The sequence below is a fragment of the Desmodus rotundus genome, chromosome 3, assembly GCF_022682495.2.
Source record: "Desmodus rotundus isolate HL8 chromosome 3, HLdesRot8A.1, whole genome shotgun sequence".
NCBI lineage: Eukaryota > Metazoa > Chordata > Mammalia > Chiroptera > Phyllostomidae > Desmodus > Desmodus rotundus.
Window position 1 is genome coordinate 146,745,229 of NC_071389.1, and position 12,845 is coordinate 146,758,073.

General features: G+C 36.6%; 1 non-coding gene across 1 annotated transcript; it reads left to right on the top strand.

Annotated features, from left to right (window-relative positions):
- Positions 1-354: 354 nt before the first annotated feature.
- LOC112319204 (U1 spliceosomal RNA) lies at positions 355-512 on the top strand. Its single transcript, XR_002976305.2, has one exon. It is a non-coding gene; the product is annotated as a U1 spliceosomal RNA (small nuclear RNA).
- Positions 513-12,845: the final 12,333 nt, after the last annotated feature.

Sequence of the window (12,845 nt, forward strand, 5' to 3'; positions counted from 1 at the left end):
GACCGCTATTTACCACTTCTATTTAGCATTGTAACGAGGTTTTAGTAAGGCATAGAGGCAGGGATAAGGAAGGATTAAAAACTAAAAAGGAAGATACATAACTGCCATCTTATTTACAAACAACATGACTGTATATAGAGAAAACTGAAAAGAATCTTCACATAATTATTAGATTAATAAAGGAATGTACTAAGGTCACTAGAAACTCAGTCAATATATAAAAATTAATTTTTCTGTACCTACATGCAACAAATGAACATACAATTTTAATAATATTATTTAAAATACCATCAAATACCCATAAATAAATATAAAGTTAATGTAATATAAAGAACTTTATAAAAATAACTATGTATACCTACCTGGCAGAAGAGATACCATGATCACGAAGGTGGTTTTCCCAGGGCGAGGCTTATCCATTGCACTCCAGCTGTGCTGACCTCTGCAATTTCCTCAAATGTGGGAAATTCGACTGCATAATTTGTGATCATGGGGGACTGCATTGGCTTTAAAAAAATTAAATAAGTAAGTAAATAAATAAATAAACTATAAAATATCATTAGGAGAAGTGTAGAAGGCCTAAATAAATAGAGGGGTATATTATGTTCATGGACTGGAATACCCAGTCCTGTCAAAATGTCAATTCTCAAATTCATGTATAGATTCAACATGATCCAAATCAAAATTTTAGCAGATATTTTGTTTTAGAAATTGACAAGTTGATTCTAATATTTTTATCTGGAAATGCCAAAGGCAAGAAAAACTCAAAGCAATATTCTTTTTTGAAGAAGAAAAAGAAGTTGGAAGTTTATATTCCAGATATCAAGACTTATTATAAAGCTATAATAATTAAGACAATGTGAAACTCTGTATAAAATAATAGGTACATAGAACAGATTAGAGAGAGCAAAACACACTACCATATATACAGACATTTATCAAAAATGTAGTAATGCACATTAGTAGGAAACAATTGATATTTTCATAAATGATGCTGGGTCAACTGTACCTCCATATAAGGAAATTTAAATCTTTACCCCTTACCTCACACCATACCATTCCATATTTTTATAGCTTTAAATCCAAAAGGTGAATAGCAAATTTGAGGAGCAATAACATTTTTAAAATAATATTTTTATGACCATTGTTTAAGTAAATATTATTGAAATCCCTCAGGAAAACAAATAAACACTAGCCATATAAGAAAAGATTACTAACTTAGTCTCATTATAATTAAGAACTGCTGTTAAGTAAGACATACTATTTAGAGAGACAAAAAGAAAAAGTTTATTTCAGTTCTTATCAAACTTAAGATACTGTATTTACTAGTAAAGTGCTGAAAATCTTTTAGTAAAAGAAAAGAGTTTACATACTTGGTCTTTCTGGCTTACTAAATAATGTAAAACCTGTCTGTTAAAACCACTGTTTACACAGTACTGTTCCAGCAAACCCAGTGGTCCAGAGTCCAGGCTGTTTCCAGTTGGCTGAGTTCCTGCATACACGGGCAAAATAGAGTTACCCTCCTTGACCCTTCCAGAGCTCCCTGTCTTCACCTAAGCCTTTTGGTGACACTGATAAGTGAGCAAATCTGGTCTTTAACTCACCTTGTAGGAACTTGGATAATATACAATAAATTGCTATGAGTACACGGGTATTGATTCTGCTGAAGGAAAGAACCTATTATATTTATGATGCCTAATGTCCCAGTTTCTGCATGTTATATATGTTTTTTAAATATTTTACTTGTTTATTTTTAGAGAGGAGAAGGGAGTGAGAAAGAAACATCGATGTGTGGCTGCCTCTCACACACTCCCTACTGGGGACCTGGCCAGCAACCTAAGCATGTGCCCTGACTGGGAATTGAACCAGTGACCCTTTGATTCACAGGCCGGCACTAAATCCACTGAGCCACACCACCCAGGGCTGCAAGTTATATTTTAAATAGACCTGAATTTTCTTTGCTGAGCTAAGCTACCAGGAGTTGAACAGGTTAAGCAGTTTATGCAGGCGAAAATTTAAATGTTAAGTGAATCAGAGTGAAGATCACTACTCTTCTGGATGGAGAGAAGCAGAATCATTAAGTGCCCTGGAGCCCATAAGATGAAAGAAAAGCTGAAGCATCAATGATAATGACTTAGTTTCACGGGGAACAGAGATGGTCTCGTTGACAGCTGATCAAAAAGGAGTGGTTTCAGACAAAATATGGGTAAACATCCTCTGTTATGTAACTAGGGTGCTTAGAATCACGGAGTGCACTGTCATGTTTTTAAATAATACCTTTGAAGAAGAGCTAAAAATTAAGAAGCAAATACTTCCATGCAAGTCATTGTACATTTTTAATTAGGTCAGAAAAGCCCTAGCCTTGTGCTACGAGTAATTCCAACACAGTGTCAGCAGGTGGGGAATGATGCGTATTATAGGTGAGGGACAGTGACTGGGGCAGATGTAACATTTAACTTGCGGATGTTGAGTGGAAGACCAGCCTGTCTGTCTCCCAAAGATATGGTTAACAATAATAATATTCTCTCAGCTTTAAAATTTATACTTCACATAAAGAAATTAGTCCTCACGTTGCCTCTAAACATCACATCAAATTTCTAAATTTTTTTCAGAGCAGAAATCTATATTTATAAGACATTTACAAGGGCACAGAAATGACAAGTGCTGGAGCTTGGGAGTAAAAATTTAAATTTCCAATGCCTCATCTCATATCCACTTGATTTCAAATCGCTGTGACTTACATTTATGTGCACAGATCAAATGATCTTATGCTGTGTTTTCATAATTCCTCTTCTATTTATTTATACATACCTTTCTCTATTCTAGTAAAGATTTAAAGTGACATGTTAAAATGCAATATCAAACAGCATAAAATCTAAACTAAGAAGTTGCAGGTGAGAACGGGGGAAAATAAAGAGAAAAGAAAAGATAAAGTTAGAATTAAATTCGCTTAGGTTGGTGAGGTGGGATACCGATTGTGAAGCTTTGCTTTCTTGCAGCCGATGCAAAGAGAAAATCAGTGTCTGTACCGTAACAACCAACCGGACGCCCATAAGGAGCACAGTTGTTACTGACTCCAACAGCAGAAAGAAACGACTCGCCAGCGTCTCACACGAAGGCCATCTGAGATATAAGGAACTGCCACGCCAAAAACATGCTGCACATACACATGGCACGTGTCACAGGGCGGATTCTTGAGAGTCCCTCAGTCTAAGCAGAGGGCATACACTGAAATTTTAGGAACTGATATACAGAAAATTTCTTTACTTTATAAAAACACAAACCGCTGGTGTTGTCCTGTCTGCTTACTCAGAAGATATTACTTGTCAAGAAAAGACCCTGTGACTGAAGCCATTGCCTGACTGAGACTGTCAGCAGGGCCAGCCCTGAAGCACCGCCTCTTATTGGCAGCCACGTTTTTCCTTCCCTGAGGTTGTCAGAAACAAAGGGGTCAGCTCCTGCTCCCCTCTGCTGAAACTGCTCACCCTGCCAGTCAGAGATAAGAGGGTTTAAAACTATAAATGTGGGCAGACACAGATTTTTTTTTCAAATTCAAGTATCTTAATAGAGAATAATATTAGGGGGAAAAGCAATTGAGAAGCAATTGAGAAGCCATCTGACCATATTTCAAAATAATACTTCAGTGAGAAACCTAGATGGAAAGCATCACATTACGAAATATGAAAGTATCATATTACTATTAGGTGTTCCAATAGTAACAGAAAATGTCTGCGAAAATAGAAGCCACATGAAGATGAACGTGTCAGCTTTACTTGTGGGCTAGGCAAGAGCCCAGTGGCTGGCAGTACTCGGGATCGCTGTGTAAACCGTGCTGGCAAGCAGGGCTTGAACCTGAGAACAGCTTAGTTGAGGGTGTTGGGCAAAAATTATCGGACTGAACTGTGGCGAAAATGAGTAAAAAGATCTGGCTCACTGCATACAAACTGTAAGGGAAAGGCGACCTCCCCGAGCCCACTAGCAGCAACCCAAAACCGCAGGGAAGAGGCAGGAGCAGCCACCTTTAGCACTTCAGCCGCTGTGAACCGTTGTCAAGTGGGCGTAAATTGTTATCATCAGCTCTACTAGTCTTTCCTTCCTGGAGAAGAGAAAGTTCAAAATGTAGAGGGAAAGGCAGGAAGAGTTCGCCCCAGGATTCCTCACTCACAGAGAGGTATCGAAAGAATTTTCGTCATCCATAGAAATAAGAGGGGAGGTGAATAATAGTCGCCAACTGAGCAAGGCCGGCTTTGTGGGTGTGGGACTTGTGTGATCACACAGAGACCTGGACTTCGTTTAATACCTTGCTGTCCCTGTCTTGAAATTCTTAATAATTTTTGAAAAGAGCCTCATGCTTTCATTTTGCATTAAGTTAAGTTATATAACTTGTCTTGCAACAAAGAATAAAGACAACAATTACATTAGAGAGAGTGAGTGACCCAGGGACAAAATTGTCTAAATGTAAAGAAAACTGGCATGAGGGTCAGTAATAACAGCAACAAATGAAACAGTAACGTAACAGAATTTGATGGCTCAAGCAACAAAATGAGGAGTGGGGGTGAGGAAGGAAGAAGAGAGGATGAGGGGGAATTAATGCCTTTCTCACATCTAGGCTCAGTTGTTTGGGGGTTTGGGGAGAAAAACAACCAGTGTTGAAAGGGCTGCTGGAGTAGCAGTGTCCACTGGTGAGAGTGACTCATGGTGCATGTGTGTGTGGTGTGTGTGGTGTGTGTGGTGTGTGTGTGCTCCATCCAGAAAAACAGAACTAAAGAAAAGAATCTAGAAATTTTATTTAAATTTTTAATCCTTACCAGAGGATATGTTTTCTGCTTTTTTGTTGTTTGGGGCTTTTTTTTGTTGTTGTTGTTGTTCCTTTTTTAAAGATAGAGGGACAGGAAAGGAGAGAAAGAGAGAGAGAGAGAGAGAGAGAGAGAGAGAGAGAAACGTCAATATGAGAGAGAAACATTGATCAGTTGCCTCCTGGACGCACCCTGACTGGGCATCAAACCTGTACGCCAGGTGTGTGCCCTGGCCGGGGATGAAACCTGCAACTGTTGGTGCATGAGACGATGCTCCAACCAACTGAGCCCCCAGCCAGGGAAGGAATCTAAAAATTTTGAACCAGCAAATGGTCATATAAGATGAAGATAGTGTAAAATGCTGATTAGATGATCTGTACAAAAAGTATAACTCTGAGAGTAGATAGACTATAGGTCTTCATGGTCTTTAAAGATGAAGCTTTTTAAATAGCTGAGCTTGAAATGTCTGGGAGAAACATTAGGAAGCACCTGAGGGTTCAGCTGAGAAAAAGGATTTGATGTCTTCACTTATGGGGTGAGTTTTCCCTTTGCTCTCTGCCCCAGGCTATGCTTCTTGCTGCCTACTATAAAAGCAAGTAAGAATAAATAGAATAGATGAGAGACTAAGAATGAGAGGGGAAAGAAGTAATATAACAAAAATACTACAATTAATACTAAAAGATATAAAAGAAAAGAAAAAGAAGTGGTTAAAAATAAAAACTAGAGTTTTAAAAAAAGATCAGATGTTCTTTTATAAATGCTTCACATCACTAGCCATTAAAGAGATGCAAATTAAAACCACAGTGAGATATCACCTCACACATGCCAAAATGGCCATCATTAATAAATCAATAAACAACAAGTGCTGGCAAGGATGTGGAGAAAGGGGAGCCCTTGTACACTATTAGGAATGCAGATTGGTGCAGCCACTGTGGAAAACAGTATGGAATTTCCTCAAAAAACTAAAAATATATCTGCCTTTTGACCCTGTGATTCCACTGATGGGAATATACTTGAAGAATACCAAAGCACCAATTCAAAAGAATTTATGCACCACTATATTCATTGCAGTGCTATTTACAAGAGCCAAGATTTGGAAACAGACTAACTGTCCATCAGTAAATGAGTGGATAAGAACATTGTGGTACACATATACAATGGAATACTGCAAGGTCTGTCCAGAGAAAGTCCAGCCATCGTTGATATAATGAGAATCATTTGACATCTACGTAACCTGGCAACCTATGAGAGTAGACTGGGATGCACATGCATGAACAATGACAGCTTCACTGCACTAGTCAGTGAGGGCAGTAGACACTGCTGAGTGGGGATATGTACTGTGTGTCTGTGGCATTTTAAATGACTGAGCAAACAGAGTAATGAATCTGCATCAAATTTTGCATTAAGCTTGAACATTCCTCCACGGAAACTATTCGGATGATTCAGAAGACCACAGCTATGGGCAACTGGTGATTGGTAGCTTCATCACAACAACAAGCCTGCTCACTATCATATCTTGTGCAATTTTTGGTGAAACATCAAATCACCTATGTGACTCAGCCCCATGACAGCCCAGATTTGGTGCCCTGCAACTTCTGGCTTTTCCCAAAACTAAAGTCACCTTTGAAAGGGAAGAAATTTCAGACCATCAATGAAATTAAGGAAAATACATCAGGGCAGCTGATGGCAGTTGGGAGAACCATGTGAGGTCCCAAGATGCCTACTTTGAAGAAGATTGAGGTGTCATTGTCCTATGTACAAAGTTTCTTGTATCTCGTATCTAGTTCAATAAATGTCTCTGTTTTTTCATAGAATGTGGCTGGATACTTTCCGGACAGACCTCGTATGCAGCAGAAAGAAAGATTCCTACCTTTTGTGACAGCATGGATAGAACTGAAGACTAATATGCTAAGTGGAATAAGCCACTCGGTGAAAGACAAACACCATATGATCTCACTTGTAAGAGGAATGTAATGAACAAAGTAAATTGAACAGCAAAATAGAACCAGAGGCATAAAATCATGGAACAGACTGACAGCTGTAAGTGGGGAGGAGAGTGGTGGGGACTGATTGAAAGAAGGTGAAGGTCCCTGGCTGGTGTGGCTCAGTGGACTGAGTGCCAGCCTGCAAACCAAAAGGTCATTGGTTCGATTTCCAGTCTAGATCACATACCTGGGTTGCTGGTCAGGTCCCCAGTACAGGATGTGTGAGAGGCAACCACACATTGGTATTTCTCTCCCTCTCTTTCTCCCTCCCTTCTTCTCTCTAAAAATCAATAAATAAAATATATTTTAAAAATAAGGTGAAGGGATTATTCAAAGAACATATATGAAGGGCCCAGGGACATGGAAACAATGAGGGAGCTGATTATGGAAATGTGGGGCAGGCTGGGTAGGAGGGGGCAAAATGTGAAAAGTGGGACAACTGTAACAGCATAAATAATGAAATTAAGTAAAGAAAGAAAGAAAGATGAAAGAAAGAAAGAAAGAAAAAGAAAGAAATGGAAGTTACTGCAGAATAATGCAAAAGATAGTCGCTAATGTTAAATGGACAGCTGAGAATGGAGTAGCAATGAAATGACTTGGCTGGTCTAATAATAAAATAAAAACAGTTAAGCAGGGAAAGGCACATTTTTAGACTGGCTTCGATATAAATAAAATTCTTTAAAATGTTTTCAAAGTGGTTATAATTTTTAATGTTAAATAGATGAGACTTCAAATAAAATATAAAGGACCAGCAAAATTAAAGATTAACTTCTCCCCAAATTACTTTATTCATTTGTTTATTGCTTAAAACTAACAAATGGTAAACTTGTGCTAAAGTAATATGTACATAACTTACTTGTTCTTCTTCCCACCACAGGTAATAGGCAATGCTTTGTCTTTAGAGTAACTTTGTTGTTACATAAATAAAAACAAGCAAATAACTAAACACATAAAGAAAAGATTCAATGGTATACCAAAGCCAAGTAGGATTTCTTCTTGGGATGCAAGGATGGTTCAACATGTGCCAATCAATCAGTGTAATATACCTCATTTTTAAAATTTATTAAAAAACACACATGATTATATCAATTGATGCAGAAAAATATCTGATGAAATAAACACTCTTTTATGATTAAAAATCACTCAGCAAACTAAGAATACAAGGAAACTGCCTCAATGTATTAAAAGCCGTATATGAAAAACCCACAGCGAACATCACGCTAACAGTGAAAGACAAAGCTTTTTCTCGAAAATCAGGAATAAAGCGAGGATCCTTGCTTCCACCACTTCTATTCAACAAAGTACTGGAAATTCTAGCCAGAGCAATTAGGCAATAAAAAATAATAAAAGGCTTTTAAATTGCAAAGGAGAAAGTAAAATTATTTTTTTTCACAGATGATACAGACTTTTATGTAGAAAACACTAAGCATTCCATTTTTTTTAAATGTTAGAACTAACAAACAAATTTAGCAAAGCAGCAAGATACAAAGTCAATGCACAAAATTTAGTTAGATTTCTATACACTAATAATTAACAAATCAAAAAAAATTAAAAATATTTACATTTATAATAGCATCTGAAAGAATAAAATACATAAGAATTAACTTAACCAAGTAAGTAAAGGACTTGTACAATGAAAACTACAAGATAGTGCTGAAAGACACTAAGGGCATAAATTAATAGCAAGGTATCCATGTTCATGAAATGAAAGGCTTAAGATTGTTAAGATATCAGTATGACATAAGGATTGATTTGATGCATTTCCCTCTTAAAATGTTCATGGCGTTTTGTGCAGAAATAGAAAAATCTATTACAAAAGTTATACGGGATCTCAAGTGGCCCCAAATAACCAAAACAAGCATGAAAAGAGGATCAAATTGGAGGGCTTCCTGATTTCAAACTCAACTACTAAACGAGGTAGTCAAAACAGTGTGGTACGGGCAGAAAAATATATAGACTAATGGAATAGAATAGATATTTCAGAAATAAACCCTTGCATATATGGTTAAATTGTTTTTGACAAGCATACCAATTGGTGGGGGGAAATGACAGTCTTTGCAACAAATGGTGATGTAAAAACTGGATGTCTACATGCAAAAGAACAAAGTTAAAGCCTTACCTAACACTATGTGCAAAATTTAATTCAAAATGGATCAAAGACCTAAATATAAGAGCTAAAACTTTAAAACTCTTAGAAAAAAAAATAGAGAAAGTTTCACGGCTTTGGATTTGACAGTAATTTTTTGGATATGACACCAAAGGCATAGATAACAAAGGCAAAACTAACCAAATTTTACTTAACAAAAATTAAAAACTCAAGTGCACAAAAAACATTGTTAACCTTGTAAAAAGACAATTCACTGAATGGGAGAAAATATCTGATAATCAAATATCTTATATCTGACTTTACTATATTAAAAATATAGAGAGAATTTCTAAAACTTAACAACAGCATACAAATAACAGGATTCAAAATGGGCAAAGGATTTGAATAGGCACTTCTCCAAAAAAGATATACAAATGGCCAAAAGTACATTAAAAGATCCTCAAAATAACTAATAATCAGGGAAATGTAAACAAAACTATAATGAGATACCACCTCACAACAATTAGGATGGCTACTACTTTAAAAAAAAAGAAAGAAAAGAAAGAAATAGCAAGTGTTGATGAGGCTGTGGAGAAATTGAAACCCTTGTGCCCTGTTGGTAGGAATATAAAATGGTAGACTTGGTAGATAAGAGTATTGGGAGGTGGTTCCTACAAATATTTTTAATTTTTAAAATTACAACAAAAAATCTAATTTAAACCATGTAATCTGACAATTCCACTTCTGAGTATAAACCCAAAATAATTAAAACCAATGTCTTGAAGAGATCACTTAGCACCCATGTTTATAGAAGTATTATTCGCAATAGGTAAAATGAGGAAGGAACCCAAGTGCCCATCATCAGAGGAAAGGATAAGCACAATGTGGGGTATACACATAGTGGGATATTATTTAGCCTTAAAAATGAAGGAAATTCTGACATGTGCTACAACATGGATAAATCTTGAGTGGTAAGTGAAGTAAGCCAGTCAAAAAAAAGACAACTATTGTATGATTTCACTTAAATTAGGTATTTAAGTGGTCAAATCAGGGACACAGAAAGTGAAATGGTGGTTGCCAGGGGCTGCAGGGAGAGGGAGGAATAGAGAGTTATTTTTAGTGGGCTTAGATTTTCAGTTTTGCCAGATGGAAAAAACTCTGAAATGGATGGTGCTGATGGTTGCACAACAATGTGAATGTACTTAAAACCACTACACTGTACATTAAAATGATTCAGCTGGTCAATTATATGTTATATGTATTCTACCACAATTTTTAAAAACACAGGGTGCTAGCTGAACTTGAATTTTAGATGAACAGTGAGTGGTTTTTGTGGTATAAATATGTCCTCAATATTGCATATGATATACTTATATTCCAAAATTTTTTGTTGTGTATTTGGAGTTCAGGTTTAACTTGCTGTCTTGTATCTTATCTGACAATCTTGAAAAGAAGAAATAAAGGGGTGGAGGTGGAAAAGGGAGGGAGGGAAGGAAGGAAAAAAGGGAGAGAGGCAGGGAGGGAGGGAGGCGAGAAAAAGAAATCAGACAAACCCAGGAAGTTTTTTGCTACTGCTTCTGCTTGAGGTCAGTTCTATCTGGCTCAGTAATGTGAACATATACTGACAGCCTAATCAAGGCATAAGATTTTACTTTTGCTTTAAAAATATAAATGAGACCTTGATGGGTGACTTGAGACATTTGGCTATTTCAAAGAACAGGAAAAAGAAAAGAAAGCTTTTATATCAGAGAAATTTTGCCTTGGGAAGATAGAAAATCTTGTTTCTAAGTTCTTTATTCTTCCTGGCTCTCTTCTAGCCTCTGCAAATGCCTGTGCAATTTTATTTGTATTCATGGACTGGGATGTTAAGGCTATGAGCATCCTTTCATAATATGGAAAAAAAATATTACCTTCTATGATGATATCTCCCAAATTTCTTCTCTCCTTCAATGAAACTTTCCAAGCTATTTCATATACTAATATTTGCAGATAAGTACTTTATATTTCAATGTATTGAGTCATTTTATTTCATGCCTCTCATTCTATTACTTTGATTTTAGTCTTAGCATTTTCTCTCTGCAGAGATCCCATTTATTGTTCACAATTTCTTCCAAGGTCATTTACTCTTAAAAGTTCAAATGGGCGCTACTACTAGACTGAAGACTTTCCATCTTGACTTCTGAACAAATACATCATATATTTTTCCCCTTATATCTACAGCATACCCATGCTGCCTGTTTTAACATTTTTGTTTTGCTCTTTATCTTATTGCTTGGAGAATTTCCTCAATCTTAAGCTTCCTGATCAATTACTCATGATCATTTCCTTCTCCTCTCCCCTTATCATGGTGCTGCACTCATCTCAACTCGCCTTTCTATGGACCATACTCATCCAATTATTCTCATTTCATGACTAAATGTCCAGTATTAGAAGGGCTTGTTTACCAACTCTCACATGAGCTTCTGAAGATTCAAGCATGTTTTTAATTTTTCAGAGAATGACATTTCCCTGTTTACACTGAGAGTAAACAGGTTTTGAATAGTGGCTTTTAGGAGTTTGCCTAAATCAACAATAGTAAAAGTTACTTTCAAAATGAAAAAAAAGAAAAAGGAGGTTTTCATTGTCCTAAGTCTGTATGCTCTCGTCCTTAACAATAGCATAGGCTTCACATGGCATCAAATACGTCTTTGCACACACCCACTCCAATCTCAAATCAGCTATGTTTAGTATCACTTCATTAGATGTTACAGTCAATACCGCCATTACAGATTTGATTAAATGAACTCTGCTGGGTTCTGTAACATTAATCACAGCTGCCCAGCTCCTGCAGCCATCAGAGAACATTTATTATGTATGACTCGATCCACAGAAGAAGAAATTACTATTTGAGTGATGTCTTTTCGGAGGAGATCTGTAGAATCTCTTCGATCTCTATAAATATGAACTATTGGAGGAATACATCTCGTAATACAAAACTTCGTAGGATTATTTTACCCCTCAAATAGGAGAACAGCCAGAGAAATGTGGTCTAGTGCTAGTGAGCCCAATTTAGGTTTCATGTCCTACTCCAGCTGTGCCCGATTCTACAGTAAATACAGTTTCTTCCACATTAACTATTATTCAATAAATGTTTATTAAGTAGCTGTTATGTTTCCTACTCTGAACAAGGGCTCTGGAATATGCAAAGATAATGTTCTAATCTCAGAAAGTTTATATAGGCTATAATATCAACTGTGCGCAAAAACACAAAGTCTACAGTGTATCTAATAAAACAAAAAAGAGTTCAGATTCAGGAATAAAATAGTTCTTAAGCCCCCAATGTTACCCTTTTCCTCCTGTTACTTCCCCTATAGGAATAGTCCGTGTTTACGTCCAGTTCTGGGGTGGGTGTGTTCAAGGAACGAGTGGCCCGTCCACACCATCCAAGGAGACATTTGGTCCATAATGTGTTAAATAATACAGACTGACTTTATTAAAATTTTATCTATGCTAAGCAACTGAGGCCAGAAAACTTATTGTTGGCAATAGAGCCACAACAAAATTATTAGACCAATAAAGTATGATAGTATTTTTATGTATCAATCCTGTAAACCAAAAGTATAAATAAATGTTATGAGCTACTTAAACCCAGGGATGTTTCCTAAGCACGGGCAATTTGGGCAGGACCAGTGTCAAGGACCATTTGGCATGGACCGAGTATACTCATGGATGTTTTAGATGGGATCAAATGCCATACAAGGGTGGCCAGGATATCCCAGACGACTTGGACTCCACAATAGTGGCCTCCGTGTGATTAACCAATTCCTCCAAGATTTCAGATTATCTGTTTGTGTAAATGTTCTTGAATAGAAGAGAGGTTAGAAACAAATAAATTAGTTGAGAGGACCCAAAACACTATGAATAAAATGAATAGGTAGTTAGAAAACAGTTTATTAAAAAATATACTTGTGTTTATACAATTATGTACACCTGAATCAT